We start from the raw sequence: 7,456 nt of genomic DNA, 5'->3' as shown, positions 1-7,456 counted from the left end.
CTTAGGGCTCTTTAGCTTGGAGAAAAGACGACTGAGGGGTGACATGATCGAGGTTTATAAGATTATGCATGGGAAAGAACAGGTAGAGAAAGCGGTACTTTTCTCCCTTTTTCACAATACAAGAACTCGTGGGCACTCCATGAAATTGCTGAGCGGTCGGGTTAGAATGGATAAAAGGAAGTCCTTCTTCACCCAAAGAGTGATTAACACTTGGAATTCACTGCCACAGGAGGTGGTGGAGGCTACAAGCATGGACGGCTTCAAAAGGGAATTAGATAGGCATATGGAGCAGAGGTCCATCAGTGGCTATTAGCCACAAGGTATAGATAGGGGCTCTGGGGCAAGTGATGCTCTATCTTCTTGGTGTTTGGGGGGCCAACAGTGGGAGGGCTTCTAATGTCCTGACCCCACTGGTGGACCTCCTGATGGCACCTGGTATTTTTGGCAACTGTGTGACAGAGTGTTGGACTGGATGGGCCTTTAGCCTGATCTAACATTGGCTTCTCTTATGTTCTTATGACCCGAATGCCGCATGATGGAGTGAGCTCCCATCTCTGGTTCCAGCTCCTGCCAACCTAGCAGTTCGAATGCAAGAAATTGCAAGTAGAGAAATAGGTACTGCTTCGGTGGGAAGGTAACAGCGTTCCGTGCGCCTCAGCATCTAGTCATGCCGGCCACATGACCACGGAAACGTCTTTGGACAGCATTGGCTGTTCGGCTTGGAAACGGAGATGAGCACCGCAACCCTAGAGTCGGATTTGACTGGCCTTCGAGCAAGGGAAACCTTTACCTATAGTGGGGGACAGATGTGACCATCATAATACTTAACATCATGAGAGCAAGAACTTGGTATATATAAGATGGGTGCATGTAACTCCTGTTATTGCTTATATATTTTTGCAGGCTGTTTTTAAAAATGCACATGGATGCCCTTTTGTTTTCAGATTCCTTTGGAATGTGTTATATGGAGCAATTATCAGTTTATTCGCTATCAAAATCTCCCTACTGGTGAATCTGGGTATAATTATAAATTTCATTTTCTTCAATAAAACAATTGATACCAGAACTTTTTTGGACAATTTGTTAAGATGTTTAACACATTTTGAAGAACAATAATTTTGTAAAACAGATCCGAAGGGGAAATCTTCAAAATGTATAAAATATTACATTGATTCTAGAGAAGGTACTTACGTTAAATAGTGGGGGAAAGGAGGGTTAAATAGTTGGGGAGAAGTGGACAGGGGTTATCAGTGGCATAAAGACCAATAGTATTATAGTACAGTTGGGATGCTGGTTTGCATTTTCTTAATATACAAATTAAAGATGTTTATTACAAGGCTATCATGGTGTTATTCAGGGCTTTTTCCCTGGGGGAATGCGCTGGAACAGAGTTCCAGAACCTCTTCGACAAAATTCTTTTAAAAATGTTTAAAAGTTCATGAGTTTTTAGTATACAGATTGAAAACTTCATTTCCCTCTCGAGAGTTCCGGCACTTCTTTTTCAAAACAAACAAACAAAAAGCCCTGGTGTTATTCCCCACAATGATTGAAAACACATACATACTTGGCAAGGTTCTTCAAAGTTAAAATCTGCACAACTCAAATGTTATAGGTTGTTCATTACTGATTGCTTATGGGTTATTCATTTCCCAATAATTGTGTTAGAAGGGATCTCAAAGCATGTTTACTTGTGGAAAAGTGTTCTACATCAATTTTGACAAGGACTCGAGGTTCCCAAATGTTAAAAAAATTGGTCATTGCAAATCTGAGATCTTGCAGGTATGGAAAAAACAAAGGCCATAATATATCTGGATAACTTTCAAATAAAATGGTATTATATTATTTTTAGACAGCCACAGAGTAATCCTAAACACAGTTATACCCTTTTCAGCCAACTGACTTGGATGTAGAAAGGTATAACTCTACTTAGAATGGCATTGTAAATTGTCAGAAAAGTGGCTTTTGGTAACCCTAGTGGGGATATTGAGGAAACATTTGGATTACTGTAAATAGTGTTTTGCTATTTAAAATTATTGTGCTGTGGGATATGTTTAAAATACTAATAACCAGGGGTTGTTTCCTACCGGAGCATCCTGGAGCGGCGCTCCAGCAGAAATGAGCTCAGGTCCCGCCCCCCAGGGGGGAAATTAAATGCCTGGCTTCCCAGCCCAATCTGCTGGGCACCTGGAGAAGATTGGGCAGGGAAGCCAGGCATGTCTCCCTACCTCCCTTTCCTTCTCCAGCCTACCCACCATCTTCCCCCCCCACACACACACACACCTTGGGAGGCCTGCTGGGGAAAGGAAGGGGAGGTTTTTGAAGATGCCTCCCCCCTCCTTTTGCTTCCCTTTCTGACATCACTTCTGGTGACGTCAGGGGGCGTGGCATATGCTAATGAGTTATATGCTAATGAGCTCCTGCACCTCTTTTTCTACGAAATGACCCCTGCCAAGAACTATCTCCTATAAACCCAGTGATCTAGATCTAGTATACCAAATCATTGTTGTTGCTGCCCAGTGCATTTCCCTTCTGGGCATTCCTCTTCTCTTCTGTTCCCATAATCTTTGCTACGGGGCAGTCTTGTTCTGCCGCATACAGTGCTGCAAAGTGAACTTGTATTTAGAATCAAAGAGCAGTTTCATTTCCTTCTGCTGCCTTATTGACATGTCTTAGAAGGTACTGAAAGAGCCCCCCCCCCATCTTTCCCCCCTTTAAAAAGATCCCTCTTTCACAGCTTTAGAAACACTTTGCTGAAAGCTCAGAACAAGCTTTTCAAAACATTCATATTGACCTTGTGTTTCTGGCAAAGGGAAACAGCCCCGATGGGCATTTTAGAACTTTGGCTAAGGGCACAGAAATGAGTGACTGTTTATATGGCGTTAGCACCTTTCTATTGTTGAGCCAGACATTCTTTTATGGGCTTTCTGTCAAAAGGGGGGAAAGTGGGATGGGAACAGGAAGTCTGGTTTTGCATGAGAATGTGGCTTTTTGGTTCAGTTTTATGGATTATTTCTTTCCCAAGCTCTGCATCTTTTGTGGCTCAGTGCCTTATGCCAACAACCACATGCTTCAGTTCCTGCTCTTATTAATTAACTCATTGGCGGCCAAAGTCTGGCTTTAATTCATTACTTGGAGGGTAAGGAGTTTCTCGAGTCAGATTGAATTCTCATTGATACAGCTTGCAAAGATCAAATAGGGCTTCCCTCAAGAATCAAAGCTCCAAAATACACAGTTTGTACATAGCTGGCACATAGCTGGTCTTCATCTTTTTAGTAATCTTGATAGTTCTACTGTTTTGCGTTCTACCTTAAGGATTATTGTGTGACATTCTCCAGTACTTAATTGTAAAACTACTTTTTTTTGTCTTTGCCAAGTTCTGGTACTCCAAGTCCTTTTTTCAAAAAAGTAACCAACTTTTCACCATGTAATTAAGGATGCAAAATATTTTCAGCCGCTTGCAACAGTTGAAAATATTGGCCATTCCTCCAGTGATCATCTTGGAAGGAGGCGAGGGAGAAAATACCAGTGTTGCAGCTTTAGCCAAGTAAATCTGTCTGTGAAGCCATAATGCTTGACAATGTGAGATTCTTGCTTAAAGACGAGCTTCCCTGAAAGCAGAATCGTGGCCATTTTCTGAGTGTGATGAGATGCAGTTTATTGTTTTCCATACAGAACTCCAACGGACTCTCATACGCTTGAAGTGACCAGTGATTAAGCCAGATCTGTACATGTATCTGTGTATGCATGTGCACTCTCAATCACACAATATGCTCAACCTCAGATTTAGAGAAAGTTCAGTCCATTCAAACAGAGACAGTCTATTTTGGAGAAGGAAGGGAAGGGGTTAGCAAAGTTAGACGTTGTCTGAGTTTAAAATCCTAAATAACCAGTCTCTTGGATCACAAAAATTTTCCTCATTAAAGAAGCTGGCTATTTTTAGGTAACAGCTGAAATTGTCATTCATAGCCAATGCTTTTTTCTTAGGAACAGAATATGCATAATCAGCTTTTATAATCAGAGTATTAGGAGGGCTGCAAGGGGTGTGTTTTTGCCAACTGAAAGTAACTTTTTTGTTGTTGTTCAGTCGCACAGTCGAGTCTGACTCTTCGTGACCCCATGGACCAGATCACGCCAGGCCTTTTGGTCTTCCGCCGTCCTCTGAAGTTGGCTCAATTTCATGTTCGTTGCATCGATGACACTGTCTAACCATCTCATCCTTTGCTGTCCTCGTCTTCTTTGACCTTCAATCTTTCCCAGCATCAGGGTCTTCTCCAGTGAGTGCTCCCTTCTCATTTGGTGGCCAAAGTATTTGAGCTTCAGTTTCATTATCTGGCCTTCCAGGGAACAGTCAGGGTTGATTTCTTTGAGGATTGACTGATTTGTTCTTCTTGCAGTCCAAGGGACTCTCAAGAGTCTTCTCCAGCACCATAGTTCAAAAGAATCTATTCTTCGGCGCTCGGCCTTCCTTATAGTCCAACTCTCGCAGCCATACATGACTACTGGGAATACCATTGCTTTGACCATGCGGACTTTTGTTGGCAGGGTGATGTCTCTACTTTTTATCATGCTGTTTAGGTTCGCCATCGCTTTCCTCCCAAGGAGCAGGCGTCTTTTAATTTCATGGCTGCAGTCACAGTCTGCGGTGATCTGGGATCCCAGGAACGTGAAGTCTGTCACTACTTCCACAGCTTCCCCTTCTATTTGCCAAGGAGTGATGGGGCCGGATGCCATGATCTTAGTTTTTTTGATGTTGAGCTTCAAGCCCACTTTTGCGCTCTCCTCTTTTACTCTGAGCAAGAGGCTCTTTAGATCCTTTTCACTTTCAGCCATTAGAGTGGTATCATCTGCATATCTGAGGTTGTTGATCTTTTCCCCAGCAATCTTAATTCCCGCTTGTGATTCATCCAGGCCAGCATTTCGCATGATGTACTCTGCATATATATTAAATAAGCAAGGTGACAGTATACATCCTTGTCGTACTCCTTTTCCTATGCTGAACCAATCAGTTGTTCCGTATCCGGTTCTAACTGTCGCTTCTTGGCCCTTATACAGGTTTCTCAAGAGACATGTGAGGTGGTCTGGTACTCCCATCTCTTTAAGGACCTGCCATAGTTTGTTGTGATCCACACAGTCAAAGGCTTTAGCATAGTCAATGAAGCAGAAGTAGATATTTTTCTGGTACTCTCTTGCTTTCTCCATAATCCAGCGAATGTTGGCAATATGATCTCTCGTTCCTCTACCTCTTCGAAACCCAGCTTGTACTTCTGGTAGTTCTCTATCCACGTACTGTTGAAGCCTAGCTTGTAGGATCTTGAGCATGACCTTGCTAGCGTGTGATATGAGTGCAATTGTGCGATAGTTTGAACATTCCTTGGCATTGCCCTTCTTTGGGATTGGAATGTATACTGATCTTTTCCAATCCTGTGGCCACTGTTGCGTTTTCCAAATTTGCTGGCAAATGGAGTGCAGAACTTTAACAGCATCCTCTTCTAAGACTTTGAATAGCTCAGCTGGGATACCATCACCTCCACTAGCTTTGTTGTTAGTAATGCTTTCTAAGGCCCATTTAACTTCACATTCCAGGATGTCTGGCTCGAGGTCAGTGATTATACCGTCGTGGTTGTCAAGGACATCGAGGTCTTTCTTGTATAGTTCTTCTGTGTATTCTTGCCATCTTTTCCTAATCTCTTCTGCTTCTGTTAGGTCCCTACCGTTTTTGTCCTTTATCATGGCCAGCTTTGCATGGAACGCTCCCTTGATTTCTCCAATTTTCTTGAAGAGATCTCTAGTCCTTCCCATTCTATTGTTTTCCTCTATTACTTTGCATTGTTCATTCAGGAAGGCCTCCTTATCTCTCCTTGCTGTTCTCTGGAAATCTGCATTCAGTTGGGTAAATCTTTCCTTTTCGCCTTTGCCTTTCGCTTTCCTTCTTTCCTCTGCTATTTGTAAAGCCTCATCAGAAAGCCACTTTGCTTTCTTGCATTTCTTTTTCTTTGGGATGGTGGTGATTGCTGCCTCCTGTACAATGTCACGAACCTCCGTCTATAGTTCTTCAGGCACTCTATCTATCAAATCTAGACCCTTGAATCTATTCTTCACCTCTACTGTATATTCATCAGGGATGCGATCTAGGTCAAACCTGAATGGCCTAGTGGTTTTCCCAATTTTCTTCAGTTTAAGTCTGAATTTTGCAATGAGTAGCTCATGATCTGAGCCACAGTCAGCTCCAGGTTTTATTTTTACTGACTGGATAGAGCTTCTCCATCTTTGACTGCAAATTATATAGTCAATCTGATTTCGGTGTTGCCCATCTGGTGATGCCCATGCGTAGAGTCGCCTCTTAGGTTGTTGGAAAAGGGTGTTCACTATGATCGGTGTGTTCTCTTGACAAAACTCTTGTTAACCTTTGCCCTGCTTCATTTTGCTTTCCGCAGTGATCCATGAGGGAGTCAAAGTAACTTACCTCAGGGGAAATATAAAACAATTGACCAATGGTGGCATGTCTTGGCATTTCATTCTCCTTTTAGTTAATGTAACGGTGGATTTTGTCATGTAGTTCACTGCCATGAAATGAAACCTCCTGCAATGATTGTTTTACTTCAGGCGTGTCAAACATAAGGCCCGGGGGCCGAAACCGGCCCGCCCACGGTTCTTATGTGGCCCATGAGCATCTAGTACAAGGGAGGGAACAGGAGACTGCTCAAGGGGGGAGTGGGAGGAGCCACTTCGATTGTGTCCTCAGCATGGCGGAACAACCACGTCTTCAGCAGTCAAGCAATGTGGGAGTGTCTGCCCAGTGCTGCAGTCTGCAGACAAGGTTGCCTTTTGGCTCCCTTCTTATTTAACATCTGTGTTAACTCTTTAATCACATGCCTTCATTCAATTGATACTCATGCTCCTTCATTCTCAGGTAGCAGAAAGGTTTCAGTCTTAACGTATGCTGACGATGCCATTCTTTTATCCCAGACAAGGATTGGCCTGAAGCGAGCCCTGATAAAATTTAAAGAGCAACGTGACACCGAATTGCTATCTATTAATTTCGCTAAAACTAAAATTGTCCGTTTTGGTAACTCATTCACGAAGTTCAACTGGAATATTAAAGGAAATGCCATAGATCAAGTTAAGAACTTTCAGTACTTAGGCATTACCTTTTCTTATAATTCCAAATTCTCAGCACATCTGTCCTCATCAGCTAACCTGGCAGAGAGAAGTGCAAATGCCATTCTTGGATTATTTAGAAGGAAAGGTGCAGGCTTTCTCCCCATGGCCTTAAAAACCTTCCAGGCAAAATCATTGGCTCAACTCCTGTATGGCTCACAAATTGGACTTTCTGCCCATCTAAAGGCCCTTGAAAGGGTTCAGTCTAAATTTCTTAGATCTCTATTTGGCGTTCCTAGAAGCCCTTCTAATGTAACAGGCAAGAGGCTGGGCTACTCAGAGTCGAAGCAAAGGGTCT

At 42.9% G+C, this 7,456-nt stretch overlaps 1 protein-coding gene across 1 annotated transcript in view; it reads left to right on the top strand.

Annotated features, from left to right (window-relative positions):
* LRP5 (LDL receptor related protein 5) overlaps positions 1-7,456 on the top strand; it is a gene marked incomplete at its 5' end in the record, with an annotated part of 120,917 nt that overhangs the window by 1,041 nt on the left and 112,420 nt on the right. The window lies entirely within an intron of this gene.

This window comes from Gekko japonicus, unplaced genomic scaffold, assembly GCF_001447785.1.
Source record: "Gekko japonicus isolate JY-2015 unplaced genomic scaffold, Gekko_japonicus_V1.1 scaffold1331, whole genome shotgun sequence".
Taxonomy (NCBI): Eukaryota; Metazoa; Chordata; class Lepidosauria; order Squamata; family Gekkonidae; genus Gekko; species Gekko japonicus.
The sequence above is the reverse complement of the archived record's forward strand: the minus strand, read 5'-3'. Positions and strand labels throughout refer to the sequence as shown.